General features: G+C 43.4%; 1 protein-coding gene across 4 annotated transcripts in view; it reads right to left on the bottom strand.

The window, feature by feature from the left end:
- Positions 1 to 15000, bottom strand: part of LOC128697549 (fibronectin type-III domain-containing protein 3a) — a 662917-nt gene that overhangs the window by 375000 nt on the left and 272917 nt on the right. The gene's annotated exons all lie outside the window — the stretch shown is intronic.

A 15000-nucleotide genomic window follows, 5' to 3' on the forward strand; every position in this document is an offset into this window, starting at 1 on the left:
CACTGTCGTCCAACACAGTCTGACGACACTGTCGTCCAACACAGTCTGACGACACTGTCGTCCAACACAGTCTGACGACACTGTCGTCCAACACAGTCTGACGACACTGTCGTCCAACACAGTCTGACGACACTGTCGTCCAACACAGTCTGACGACACTGTCGTCCAACACAGTCTGACGACACTGTCGTCCAACACAGTCTGACGACACTGTCGTCCAACACAGTCTGACGACACTGTCGTCCAACACAGTCTGACGACACTGTCGTCCAACACAGTCTGACGACACTGTCGTCCAACACAGTCTGACGACACTGTCGTCCAACACAGTCTGACGACACTGTCGTCCAACACAGTCTGACGACACTGTCGTCCAACACAGTCTGACGACACTGTCGTCCAACACAGTCTGACGACACTGTCGTCCAACACAGTCTGACGACACTGTCGTCCAACACAGTCTGACGACACTGTCGTCCAACACAGTCTGACGACACTGTCGTCCAACACAGTCTGACGACACTGTCGTCCAACACAGTCTGACGACACTGTCGTCCAACACAGTCTGACGACACTGTCGTCCAACACAGTCTGACGACACTGTCGTCCAACACAGTCTGACGACACTGTCGTCCAACACAGTCTGACGACACTGTCGTCCAACACAGTCTGACGACACTGTCGTCCAACACAGTCTGACGACACTGTCGTCCAACACAGTCTGACGACACTGTCGTCCAACACAGTCTGACGACACTGTCGTCCAACACAGTCTGACGACACTGTCGTCCAACACAGTCTGACGACACTGTCGTCCAACACAGTCTGACGACACTGTCGTCCAACACAGTCTGACGACACTGTCGTCCAACACAGTCTGACGACACTGTCGTCCAACACAGTCTGACGACACTGTCGTCCAACACAGTCTGACGACACTGTCGTCCAACACAGTCTGACGACACTGTCGTCCAACACAGTCTGACGACACTGTCGTCCAACACAGTCTGACGACACTGTCGTCCAACACAGTCTGACGACACTGTCGTCCAACACAGTCTGACGACACTGTCGTCCAACACAGTCTGACGACACTGTCGTCCAACACAGTCTGACGACACTGTCGTCCAACACAGTCTGACGACACTGTCGTCCAACACAGTCTGACGACACTGTCGTCCAACACAGTCTGACGACACTGTCGTCCAACACAGTCTGACGACACTGTCGTCCAACACAGTCTGACGACACTGTCGTCCAACACAGTCTGACGACACTGTCGTCCAACACAGTCTGACGACACTGTCGTCCAACACAGTCTGACGACACTGTCGTCCAACACAGTCTGACGACACTGTCGTCCAACACAGTCTGACGACACTGTCGTCCAACACAGTCTGACGACACTGTCGTCCAACACAGTCTGACGACACTGTCATTACTGCCGACTACCTTCTGTCAATACTGTAGTTTGAGGTGACGTAACATCTGATGACACTAGTTAGAAGTGACAGTAACATCACAGACAGAGCAGGATGCTAAGAACAGCTAACCACCACCATAATCAGTATATGTACAAACAACTACCACCAAAATCGTCCAAGTACGAACTACCACCACGAACAAACTACCAAAACAATTAGTACACATACGAACTACCACCACCATAACAATTAGTACATACACGAGCGAACTACAACAACAATTAGTACACGTATGCACAAACTACCACCACCAGAAGCAACACCTCAAGGACAGACGATGACGCCTACATGAGTATCAGTGTGTGGGAAAAGTTCTTGTGGTGGGTAACTGGATCACTCTCACAATACTGACAGGGCAAGAAGAATAAAAGACAGTCAGATGGAAGACGGGAGGGGGGGGGGTAAGGATGAAGGCAGTCACTAGGATTACAGGGGTAATCCTAGTGACTGTACGTAGGCAGATCGGACGATTTAAAAGAAATGCCTGTGTTCAACACCGAAATTCACACAACCATTTAATCAACTACAGAAATGCAAGATTTATCGCCAGAGAAGACAACACTCAATACCGCAGAATCCTGGAATCACTTATCTGTATAACCAACAACTTCACCCAGAACAACGGCTTCTATAATAGCTGAACCCTTTGTAGATGAATGGTTCAGAGAACCGACATGTTGATAAATTAGACACAAGTGCAACTCTTGGGTATCTTTATTGAGGAAACGTTTCGCCACACAGTGGCTTCATCAGTCCATACGTAGGAGAAACTTGAAGAACAGGAGGAGAATGAGGTAATCAGTCCCTCAACCTTGAGTCGATGTGTTCAGTATTCTATTCAAGATTGATGGACTGAACACATCGACTCAAGGTTGAGGGACTGATTACCTCATTCTCCTCCTGTTCAAGTTTCTCCTACGTATGGACTGATGAAGCCACTGTGTGGCGAAACGTTTCCTCAATCAAGATACCCAAGAGTTGCACTTGTGTCTAATTTATGAACCCTTTGCCAAGAAACTTCTTCGTCGTTATCCCACACAAGAACATAAGAATGGAGGAACATTGCAGAAGATCTACTCATATATTTGTCCAATCTCTTTTTAAAGTTGTGATGAATGGTTTGAAAAACCGACAAGTTGAAGATGGAGACACTTATGCAGCATATGGGAATCTTTATTCAGGAAACGTTTCGCCACACAGTGGCTTCAGCAGTCCAATACAAAGAGGAAGGCGTAAGGAGAGGAGGAGTATGAGGTAATCAGTCCCTCAACCTGGAGTCGATGTGTTCAGTCCATCAATCTTATAGAATGTACAGCATAGGGCCGTAGACGTGGCTTATATACTGTAGTGAGGTGAGGTGAAGCAGGCGGAGGCGGGGTCATAGTGGTACCATCCACTAGTCGAAGTAGGTCTTCGTCCAAAGGTTGAACAAGTGTTGAATTCTTTGTAACAAGATCCCATGATGCTGCAGTGTCTGACAGTTGTGATGAATGGTTTTAAAAAAGGTTGAGGGACTGATTACCTCATACTCCTCCTCTCCTTACGCCTTCCTCTTTGTATTGGACTGCTCAAGCCACTGTGTGGCGAAACGTTTCCTGAATAAAGATTCCCATGTGCTGCATAAGTGTCTCAATCTTCTCAAAACGAGAGATGCCAAGCCCATGATGATCCTTTTCAAATCACTTGTTCTCTCTAGGCTGGAATACTGCTGCACATTAACATCTCCATTCAAAGCAGGTGAAATCGCAGATCTAGAGTGTACAGAGATCCTTTACTGCACGTATAAGTTCTGTCAAGCACCTTAACTACTGGGAACGCTTGGAAGCACTTGACTTGTACTCGTTGGAACGCAGGAGGGAGAGATATATCATAATCTACACTTGGAAAATCTTGGAAGGAATGGTCCCAAATCTGCACACAGAAATCACTCCCTACGAAAGTAAAAGACTAGGCAGGCGATGCAAAATGCCCCCAATAAAAAGTAGGGGCGCCATTGGTACACTAAGGGAAAACACCATAAGTGTCCGGGGCCCAAAACTGTTCAACAGCCCCCCCCATCAAGCATTAGGGGAATTGCCAATAAACCCCTGGCTACCTTCAAGAGAGAGCTGGACAGATACCTAAAGTCAGTGCCGGATCAGCCGGGCTGTGGCTCGTACGTTGGACTGCGTGCGGCCAGCAGTAACAGCCTAGTTGATCAGGCCCTGATTCATCGGGAGGCCTGGTCATGGACCGGGCCGCGGGGGCGTTGATCCCCAGAATAACCTCCAGGTAACTCAAGGTCCTAGCCTCTAACATCCTACTCGGAACATTGTTACGTGCAGATTCAGATCCAACCTAACCAGCATTCTCCACCCGACTTCATCCTATAAATACTCCCGTACCTTTCACCCTGGTAGATCTGTTTGTGACTTGATAAAGCTCACTGTGTGGGCGAAACGTTGTCGATAACTACGTTGTCACTACTTCTGTGTTTATTTTTCCATTGTGTCGGTATTTTATACCATTTATGCCCATCGCGAAAGCATTGATCTGAAGTAGAAAAGCGAAAGCAATCACATGATGGAAAGAGATGGAACCAGAGTATATGAGAAAATAAGAATGGAAGACCACTGCAGGAGGCCTACTGGACCACGCAAGGTAGATCCTTATCAAAACCACCCAAATATACGTAAAAAGAAACATCCATATATGAGGGAGGGAAGGCAGTCAGATGGAGTAAAAAAAAAGAAAAAGGGAGGGGTGGAGGGCAATCAGATGGCTTAGAGGGCAGCCAGACTGAGTAGAGATGAAAGCATGAAAATGAGGTCGTTTAGATTTAAAAAGGACATTGGTTTGGAGAGTAATCGATGAGCGGAAGTTATTGAAGCCAAAACCTTGGGCAGCTTCAAATTTAGGCTAGATAAATACACGAGTGAGGGGTTGGATCTGTGTGGAAGTTGCACATGAGTTAGAAGGGTTATCAAAACTTATTCATTGGGTTGCACTGAAAATGGGTTGGGCAAATATTTTTGTTAGGTTTGGGTTTGAGAAGTACCTTCCTAGTAAGGGCCAGTAGGCCTGGTGCTGTGTTCCTCTTTCCTCATGTTTTTAACCCTCTACACTACAGGAAACCAACACGTGCTGAGCAGGAAGGAAAGGGGAAGCTTTCAACAAGACAGGATATCAAGAGGTGCCAAGCTAGAGTGAAAGTATGAGGAGGAGAGGGGGGGAGGCATGGCACTAGTGGCAGGGAACCCTCGGGGGCCCCAGATGAACTATCAAGAATTTACCTCACCGCTGACTGGATGAGGACGCATGTTATGAACGAAATTAACGAAATTCTGAAAGTTCTGGGAAACACTTAAGGTATCCCTTCGAGGATATTGTTGTTGTTGGGGATAGCCAAGTTAGGTATATGGATAGGGCGTTCTGCTTGAAGGACAGGAGTAGGAGACAGTTTGCTTTCCTGGGGCTGGGATGGAGGATATTGTTAGCAGTCTGGATGACATCATGAGAGGTAATGGGAGCAATCCTATTATCTGTCTCAGTGCTGGAGGCAACGATGTTGGCAGACGTAGGAGTGAAGACCTGATTAGCAGGTATAGGTCAGCAATAGAAATAATTAGGAGTAAGGGTGGGAACCCTGTCATATGTGGTATTTTGCCAAGGAGAGGAGTTGGAAATGAATGGTTGTCCAGGGCAATTGGTGTCAATTGCTGGCTGGACAAATACTGTAAGGAAAATGCGGTAACATTCATTGACAACTGGGACCTCTTCTATGGCAGAAATGACATGTATGCCAGGGATGGGGTTCACTTATCTAGGTATGGGGTGGTAGCACTGGCAACTGCAGTGGAGGGAGCAGTTAGGACTTTAAACTAGGAATAGTTAGTGGTATGGGTTTTGGCAGGTAAACAGTGAAGTCCCAGTGTAGTAATATTACGAGTTCTAGGGGAACTAGTAATAAGCAGAACGAGGTATATATTGAAAAGCCAGGGACTTTGGGTGATAAGGACAGAAACAGGTTTAGTAGAAAAACAGAAATGAGCAGGAAGGGTAAAGAGAAAGGAGAGTCTTTCAATGTTTATTATGCTAATTGCCGTAGTGCTAGGAATAAGATGGACGAGTTGAGATTAGTTGCTAGTGCAGGTAACATTGATGTATTTGCCTTAACTGAGACGTGGTTTAATTCAAAAAGTCGGGACATGCCTGCGGAATGTCATATTCAGGGTTTTAAATTGTTCCAAGTAGATAGAAGTATCGGGAAGGGGGGTGGGGTGGCATTGTATGTCCGAGATCGCTTGAACTGTTGCATAAAAACGGGCATAAAAGTCTGAAGTAACACATACAGAGTCTGTTTGGATAGAATTTTCAGAGGGGCATGACATGTACTTAGTGGTGACGTGTACTTAGCAGTGGTGATGTGTACTTAGCTCTGTGAAGACCTGTTTGTGTGCTCTGTGAATCTGAACCAGGATGCCCTCTCTTGAGCAACTTTACCAGCAGCTGAGAGAAGAGCTTTTAGTTGCTAAGATGGAGATACAGCGATTAACGGAGGAAAACAAGAGGATTCGTAGTAATCCTCCTGTTGTGAGTCCCCAGGTTAAGAGGGGAGCTTGGTCAGTGGCCGGGCAACATGGAACCAAGCTGAAGATCAAGAAAACGGTTGGAGAGGCAGAAACAACGAGAAACCAGAAGACTACCGTGGAAACTTCCAACCCATTCTCGGTGCTACCTGACGAATGTGAGTGTTCTACTGGGAATGCCACAACGAGCACCAAAGAAGCATTGGCAGACGTGAGTGAGACATCCCTAGAAACCCCAACGAAGACCATCGAGAACGTCTTGACGAATTCTACAAGTGGTGTAATGCTACCTGGCGAATGTGAGTCGACTACTCGGAGCATCACGACGGACGACGCCAAGGAAGGTAAAAACATTGTTGTTGTTGGGGATAGCCAGATTAGGTACATGGATAGGACATTCTCCTTGAAGGACAGGAGTAGGAGGCAGAGAGTGTGTTTTCCTGGGGCTGGGATGAAGGATATTGTTAGCCATCTGGATGACATCATGAGAGGTAATGGGAGCAATCCTATTATCTGTCTCAGTGCTGGAGGCAACGATGTTGGCAGACGTAGGAGTGAGGACCTGATTAGCAGGTATAGGTCAGCAATAGAGATAATTAGGAGGAAGGGTGGGAAACCTGTCATATGTGGCATTTTGCCAAGGAGAGGAGTTGGAAATGAATGGTTGTCCAGAGCAATTGGTGTCAATTGCTGGCTGGACAAATACTGTAAGGAAAATACGGTAACATTCATTGACAACTGGGACCTCTTCTATGGCAGAAATGACATGTATGCCAGGGATGGGGTTCACTTATCTAGGTGTGGGGTGGGAGCACTGGCCAATGCAGTGGAGGGAGCTGTTAGGTCTTTAAACTAGGAATAGTTAGTGGTATGGGTTTTGGCAGGAAAACTGTGAAGTCTCAGGGTAGTAATATGAGTACTAGGAGAACTAGTAATAGGCAAAATGAGGTGGATATTGGAAAGCCAGTGGCACTAATTGACAAGGACAGTAATAGGTTTAGTGGAATAACAGAAAGGAGCAGGAAGGGTAAAGAGAGAGGAGGGTCTTTAAGTATTTATTACACAAATAGTCGCAGTGCTAGGAATAAGATGGACGAGTTGAGACTAGTTGCTAGTGCAGGTAACATAGATGTATTTGCCATTACCGAGACGTGGTTTAATTAAAAAAGTCGGGACATGCCTGCAGAATGTCACATTCAGGGTTTTAAATTGTTCCAAGTAGATAGAAGTATCGGGAAGGGGGGTGGGGTGGCATTGTATGTCCGAGATCGCTTGAACTGTTGCATAAAAACGGGTATTAAGTCTGAAGTAACACATACAGAGTCTGTTTGGATAGAATTTTCAGAGGGGCATGAAAAATTAACTTTAGGTGTGATATACCGTCCCCCAAATTTAGATAGGGACCAGGGGAGACTACTATGGGAGGAAATTGTTAGGGCCACAAGGCACGATAATGTAGTAATTCTAGGAGACTAACTTTAGTCATATTGATTTGAATTTCTTGACTGGGAATTTAGAATCATACGACTTCTTAGAAGTAGTTCAGGATTGTTTTTTGAAGCAGTTTGTGACAGAACCTACGAGGGGTAATAACATGCTTGACTTAGTTCTGGCAAACAATGAATCCCTTGTTAATAATTTAGAAGTTTCAGAGGAACTGGGTGCAAGCGACCACAAATCAATTACATTTAGAATTGAATGGAAGTATGATAGTAGGGATAACTCAGTAACAGTCCCAGATTTTCGCTTAGCAGATTACGATGGGCTTAGAGAACACTTATCATCTGTTGACTGGGGTAACGAAGAGAGCTATCAATATGATCGTTTTCTGAACACATTATCCCTTATAAAGAAATTAGATCAAATAGAAATGACCCAAAATGGATAAATAATAGGCTCAAATATCTACTAGGGCATAAGAAAGGAATTTACAGGCGTATCAAAAGAGGCGAGGGTCATCTTATGAATCAGTATATTGACATTAAGAGGGACATTAAAAAGGGGATAAGAAAAGCTAAAAGGGACTATGAAATTAAAGTTGCTAGGGATTCTAAAACTAACCCAAAAAGTTTTTTCCAGGTATATAGAACAAAAGTCAGAGATAAGATAGGTCCCATTAAAAATAACTATGGGCATCTTACTGACAAAGAGAATGAAATGTGCTCGATTTTAAATAATTATTTTCTCTCGGTTTTTACACAGGAAGACACTAATAATATTCCGGTAATTAATTTTTATAGTGGGCCAGAAGAAGATAAATTATGTAACATCACAGTCACTAGTGAAATGGTTGTGAAGAAGATAGACCGACTGAAGCAAAATAAGTCACCGGGTCCTGATGAGGTTTTTTCAAGGGTTCTAAAGGAATGCAAAATGGAAGTCTGTGAACCATTAACTAATATTTTTAATTTATCTCTTCAAACAGGTGTAGTGTCTGATATGTGGAAGATGGCTAATGTAATTCCTATTTTTAAAACAGGGGACAAGTCGTTACCGACAAATTACCGCCCAATAAGCCTGACCTCAATTGTAGGCAAATTACTAGAGTCAATTATAGCTCAAATTATAAGAAGCCATCTCGATAAGCATAGCTTGATTAATGATACTCAGCATGGATTCACAAGAGGCCGGTCTTGTCTAACTAATTTATTAACTTTCTTCTGTAAAGCTTTTGAGGCTGTTGACCACGATAAAGAATTTGATATTATTTACTTAGATTTTAGTAAGGCATTTGATAGAGTTCCGCACCAAAGACTGTTGAAGTAGCAGCTCATGGCATTGGGGGAAGGGTGCTCTCGTGGATCGAATCATGGCTCACAGACAGGAAGCAGAGTGTGTCCATAAATGGAGTTAAATCCGAGTGGGGATCAGTAACAAGTGGCGTTCCACAGGGATCAGTCTTGGGCCCGTTGTTGTTTATAATATATATCAATGATCTTGATGAAGGAATTACTAGTGATATGAGCAAATTCGCCGATGACACGAAGATAGGTAGGATAATTGATTCAAACGTAGATGTTAGGGAACTTCAGGAGGATTTAGACAAACTCTACTCTTGGTCAGAAAAGTGGCAGATGCAGTTCAATGTAGATAAATGCAAGGTTCTGGAGCTCGGGAGTGTCCATAACCCTAGCACTTATAAGTTAAATAATGTAGAACTTAGCCATACAGATTGCGAAAAGGACTTGGGGGTTATGGTAAGCAGCAACCTTAAACCAAGACAGCAATGCCTAAGCGTACGTAATAAGGCAAATAGATTACTGGGATTTATATCAAGAAGTGTAAGCAACAGAAGTCCAGACGTCATACTGCAGCTTTATACATCATTAGTAAGGCCTCACCTAGATTATGCAGCTCAATTCTGGTCTCCATATTACAGAATGGACATAAATTCGTTAGAAAACATTCAGCGTAGGATGACTAAATTAATACATAGCATTAGAAATCTTCCTTATGAAGAAAGATTGAAGACTTTTAAGTTACATTCACTTGTTAGACGAAGAATGAGGGGAGACCTGATCGAAGTGTATAAGTGGAAGATAGGTATTAATAAAGAGGATATTAATAATATCTTGAGGATGTCTCTCCAAGAGAGAACCCGCAGTAATGGATTTAAATTAGATAAGTTTAGATTTAGAAAGGACATAGGAAAGTATTGGTTTGGAAATAGGGTAGTAGATGAGTGGAACAGTCTACCTAGTTGGGTAAGTACATGAGTGGGAGGGGTTGGATTTGAGTGGGACTTTCACATCAGAGCTTATTTCTTGGGTGGCATTGAAAATTGGGTTGGGCAAATGTTTTGTTAGTGGGATGAATTGTAAAGGACCTGCCTAGTATGGGCCAACAGGCCTCCTGCAGTGTGCCTCCTTTCTTATGTTCTTATATTCTTATAAAAAGATGCCAGTACTTTTAACATTCTTTAGTATGACACCCAACAACAGGATGCAATCCCTCACGGGATGGCTTTAGTGTCAAATTTATAACACAAGTTTCAGTGCCCTCTCTACACAATTCTAGGAAATACTAATTGCGTGCACACCATTTATACTAACACACACATACACCTCTTTCTCTCACTTAACTTCCTCTCCTCTCATACAATTTCTCACTCGCTCAATCTCTCTCTCTCACTCCACCGACCTGGTAACTTGCCTCGTGTGGCACCATGTTTGTCGTGGTTACACATGATTACACTAATTGGGTCTCCAAGTGTCGGCCTCTCAGATGTGTGGTGAGGGTAACAAGTGCCCTTTACATTATCCAGTGGCCCCTCTCAACCTCCAGCCTCCCAACCTATTGGTACCAGGGGTCTAGCCAATGTGAATCACCTGTCGTGTTCATCATAAGATGACCCGTTCAGTGATTTAACCTGTGACCTCTTTCAAAACTTTTTTCACTCTCGTGGTCTGGTCCCTGACCAGGCCCCGCGGTGAATCAGGGCCTGACGAACCAGGCTGTTACTGCTTGACTCGTACGTCAACCGACGTACGAGTCACAGCCCAGGTGGTCAGGAACTGACCATGAGTATTATTTAATGGGTATTTTTATTGTGGGCCAAAAAAAAATATAACGAGTCGCTGTTGCACATGCGTCTTAATTATCTACCTGTTGATTGCTTGGTCGACTAGGCTGTTGCTGCTGGCAGCCCATATTATCCATCACGGCTTGGTACTAGCACTAAGGACGTGTAAGGGTGGTTACCCACTGGTGCTATGACATCACGCAGTAGCCACTTTAGAATTCCAAAAACAATGGAGACGGTGAAAGGCAAGGTAGTTTAAGGTGATCAGTCCTTTAGTCTTAATAGGAGCGTTCAGCTTTTAATGACTTGTTGGGAGTGGACCTGATCAACATTTAATGGCTTCTGACCCCTGCCCTCTCCACCAGGTTCTGTCATACCTTCTCTTGAAGCTGTGATTGAAGTTTCAACTCACTTCCTGGTGCAGCTTATGGACCTGCCACCACCATGAGACTGGAAAAACATTTCTGTGAATTTAGACTCCATTTACGGCCAGTGGAATTTATTAAAGTCCGCCTAGTTTCTGATCAGTCAGGAAGATAGTGCCTACATTGGAATGCGTGTGGCCAACACTAATTGATTAGGCTATCAACCAGGAAGCCTGGTCTGTGACCTGTGACCCCAAACCCAACTACAACCTACAAATAATCTTGTTACTGGCTCCTCTTCTTTTCTTTCCCTCTCTATCTTTCAGCCTGTCTGTTCTGTCGATGATACCTCAGGATTTTGTCGTCATTATGCCTCCCCTACCTTTTTCCACCTCTCCTCCAGGGCCGTCGGGTTTACATCCTTGAGACTGCACCTACTGCATTCCTCACGGGTTTTGGACAATTATATACTGTTGCAAACTTTTGAGCATATTTAATCAGGCGGAGGCCCATGCTGGGGTTGAAAGTTGAATACTTTGTCGTAAACAACCCGAGGTATTTAAAGCTTACCAGCCTACTCATTTAGAATTTTTGGGGGCGAATATTTTTTTTGCGAGTTTGAGAGACTTGCCAAGTATGGGTCGGTAGGCCTGCTGCACTGTTCCTCCTTTCCTTATGTTCTTATTCCGTTTCTTCCAAATTGTCCCATTCGCAATATAATGGATTCTCAGTTTGCATTAAATTGTGTAGAAAAGGCATGTCGCAGAACAAGTTTTGGAGACACAGGCAACAGTTAAAACAAAGTGGTATAAAATACCGACAGGTTGTTAGGTAAGACACATATGCAACAGTTAGGTATCTTTATTTCGAAACGTTTCGCCTACACAGTAGGCTTCTTCAGTCGAGTACAGAAAAGTTGATAGAAGCAGAAGAGACTTGAAGACGATGTAATCAGTCCATCACCCTTAAAGTTTTGAGGTGGTCAGTCCCTCAGTCTGGAGAAGAGCATTGTTCCAAAGTCTGAAACAATATGGAGTTGAAGTGACAGGATGGAGCCTTATATAGCGCCAGACCTGAAATCTACTTCGGCAACCTCTTCTAGTGAGAACGGCTGGATTTGAGAGGGACCTGACCTACCAACATCTGCGTTCTACTAGTGACCTACGTCTCACCTCCTGGCGCTATACAAGGCTCCATCCTGTCACTTCAACTCCATATTGTTTCAGACTTTGGAACAATGCTCTTCTCCAGACTGAGGGACTGACCACCTCAAAACTTTAAGGGTGATGGACTGATTACATCGTCTTCAAGTCTCTTCTGCTTCTATCAACTTTTCTGTACTCGACTGAAGAAGCCTACTGTGTAGGCGAAACGTTTCGAAATAAAGATACCTAACTGTTGCATATGTGTCTTACCTAACAACAGGCAACAGTTAAGCAACTTTATTCCGAAACGTTTCGCCTACACAGTAGGTTTTTTCAGTCAAGTACAGAAAGTAGGCAAAGAGCAGTAGATATATGAAGATGTAATCAGTCCATCACTGAGGCAATGTTCTAATCAGTGTAGAGCTTTACGAAGGCATAACTAAGCTCTACACAGCAAAACTTCGTCACAAAACTAAGTAGTTTTGCAACATGTCTTCAGTACTGTCAGTACACCATTTGGATACAGCTTAGTTGTGATTGTGAGTTCTAGAGCTTGGTAATCAACTAGCGGTTTAAGCAGAGAACTCTGTATACAACTGTGTAAATCCGCATTTTGTATTAACTTTTTCGAAAGAAACGCAAGGGGATAAAACTCATCGAAATCGACAAGCAGAGGCCTTATTCCCAGACCGCGCTGAAACTCAAGCGTAAACAGCAAAAAATTTATTGATAGGGGAATTACAGACACGCTCATAACTGTCTTCAAGAAGAGGGAACTTTGCATATATTCCTTTAACCAGCTCCTGATCAGCTAGACTGTTATGCTTACTTTGGATTGTGTGCAACTAGCACAAACAACCTGATCGAGCAGGCCATCAAGAGAATATTTGCAATATTTTGGTATTATTTGCCGAGACACTTCACCTGCACATCAGGCTCCTTCAGTCGAGGAATCAGACAAGTGCAACACCTGGGTATCTTGATTTGTAAAGATCTATCATCTGTGCCAAGATTCCATAATAGTGCTGTCAGACAAGTTATCAAAATTAAAGTATACATACCAACCTCATTGTATTGTTGGCACTGTATACCATTATTCATCTTGTTGGCATTGTATACCATTATTATGATTCTTCACTAATATGGCGGTACCTGATTATATATATTGGAGACAGATGAAGAGGTGGATATTTTGACATGTACAGTCCATCAGTCTTGGTAAAAGTCATCTCGAGGCGTTTAGTTCCTCACTCCCTCGATTAACAAAGCTAGGCTGAGGGACTGAACACCTTATAATCTCCACTTTCAACTCCATTATTCACCTTTGTATTCGACTGAAGAAGTCTACTGTTGCAGCCTTAAACGTCTCGGCAATACAGAGACCTAACTGGTCTGAGAAAGAGCCGCAAGAGCGAGGATGCCAGGAGCCCTCAACAAATTATCCCTGCTAGGCTTGTATATACGTCACTGTCTTCACTTTGCTTACGTATCTTATTCCCTCCATCTGCTGGGATACCTAATAAATCAATCCATTTTCACCTGTGTACAGTTCAAGACATTTATTAAGGAGACGTTTCGCCACTCGTGGCTTCGTCCTCATGACCAACTGAAGACACTCGTGGCCTTATCTTTACCTTTGATATAACTGATGAATTCTGAGTTTTCTAATCCCGGAGCCCGGCTATGAGCCTGACTCGTCTGGTGTTTGCCTGATCAACCAGGCTGTTTCTGGCCAGGGTGAAAGGTACATCAATATCCCCATACCATTTAAAAAACGATCCATTCTCACACCACAACTGACACTCCTGCAGACTTTAATGACTCCTGGAGCTGCTACGCCAACGCGTTACCAGACGTTACCGTTATTTCCAATTTGCTTTCCAGTTGTTAAATTCAAGTTGTTATAGCCTTATGTAACCTAACCCAACCTTACTTTAAAAATTCAACAGTCGTAACCTGGCAGAGCCCGTTAGGAATTTGCCGTTGTAAATAGCTTAGGAAAATTAACGCAGCGAAATGAACGTAGGTTGAATAAACAAGTTCCATCTTCAGGGAGAAGTGTTAATAACGTCCCAAAACTCGCGTTCCACACTGAAGCACTTGCTATTATCTTTCAATTACACAGCATCAACATTCTCGTCTCTGCAACGTTAACACTTCAGTTCATTATTAAATCTAGTTACCGTGGCCGAGCAGTTCAAAATACATATACCAGGTTACGCTGCCTGGCAGTACTATACATGATCATACTAGCAGCAATACTATACATGACCATACTAATAGTAACACTATACAAGATCATACTAATAACACTACACAAGATCATAATAGCAACAATACTATACATGATCATACTAATAGTAACACTACATAAGATCATACTAATAGCAACACTACACAAGATCATAATAGCAACAATACTATACATGATCATACTAATAGTAACACTACATAAGATCATACTAATACTAACACTACACAAGATCATAATAGCAACAATACTATACATGATCATACTAATAGTAACACTATACAAGATCATACTAATAGCAACACTACACAAGATCATAATAGCAACAATACTATACATGATCATACTAATAGTAACACTACATAAGATCATACTAATACTAACACTACACAAGATCATAATAGCAACAATACTATACATGATCATACTAATAGTAACACTATACAAGATCATACAAATAACACTACACAAGATCATAATAGCAACAATACTATACATGATCATACTAATAGTAACACTGGTGGTTAACGCTCTCGCTTCACACGGTGAGGGCCTGGGTTCGATTCCCAGCCAGAGTAGAAACATTGGACGTGTTTCTTTCCACCTGTTGTCTATGTTCCCCATCAGTAAAAATGGGTACCTGGGTGTTAGTCGACTGGTGTGGG

This window comes from Cherax quadricarinatus, chromosome 44 (genome assembly GCF_038502225.1).
Source record: "Cherax quadricarinatus isolate ZL_2023a chromosome 44, ASM3850222v1, whole genome shotgun sequence".
Taxonomy (NCBI): domain Eukaryota; kingdom Metazoa; phylum Arthropoda; class Malacostraca; order Decapoda; family Parastacidae; genus Cherax; species Cherax quadricarinatus.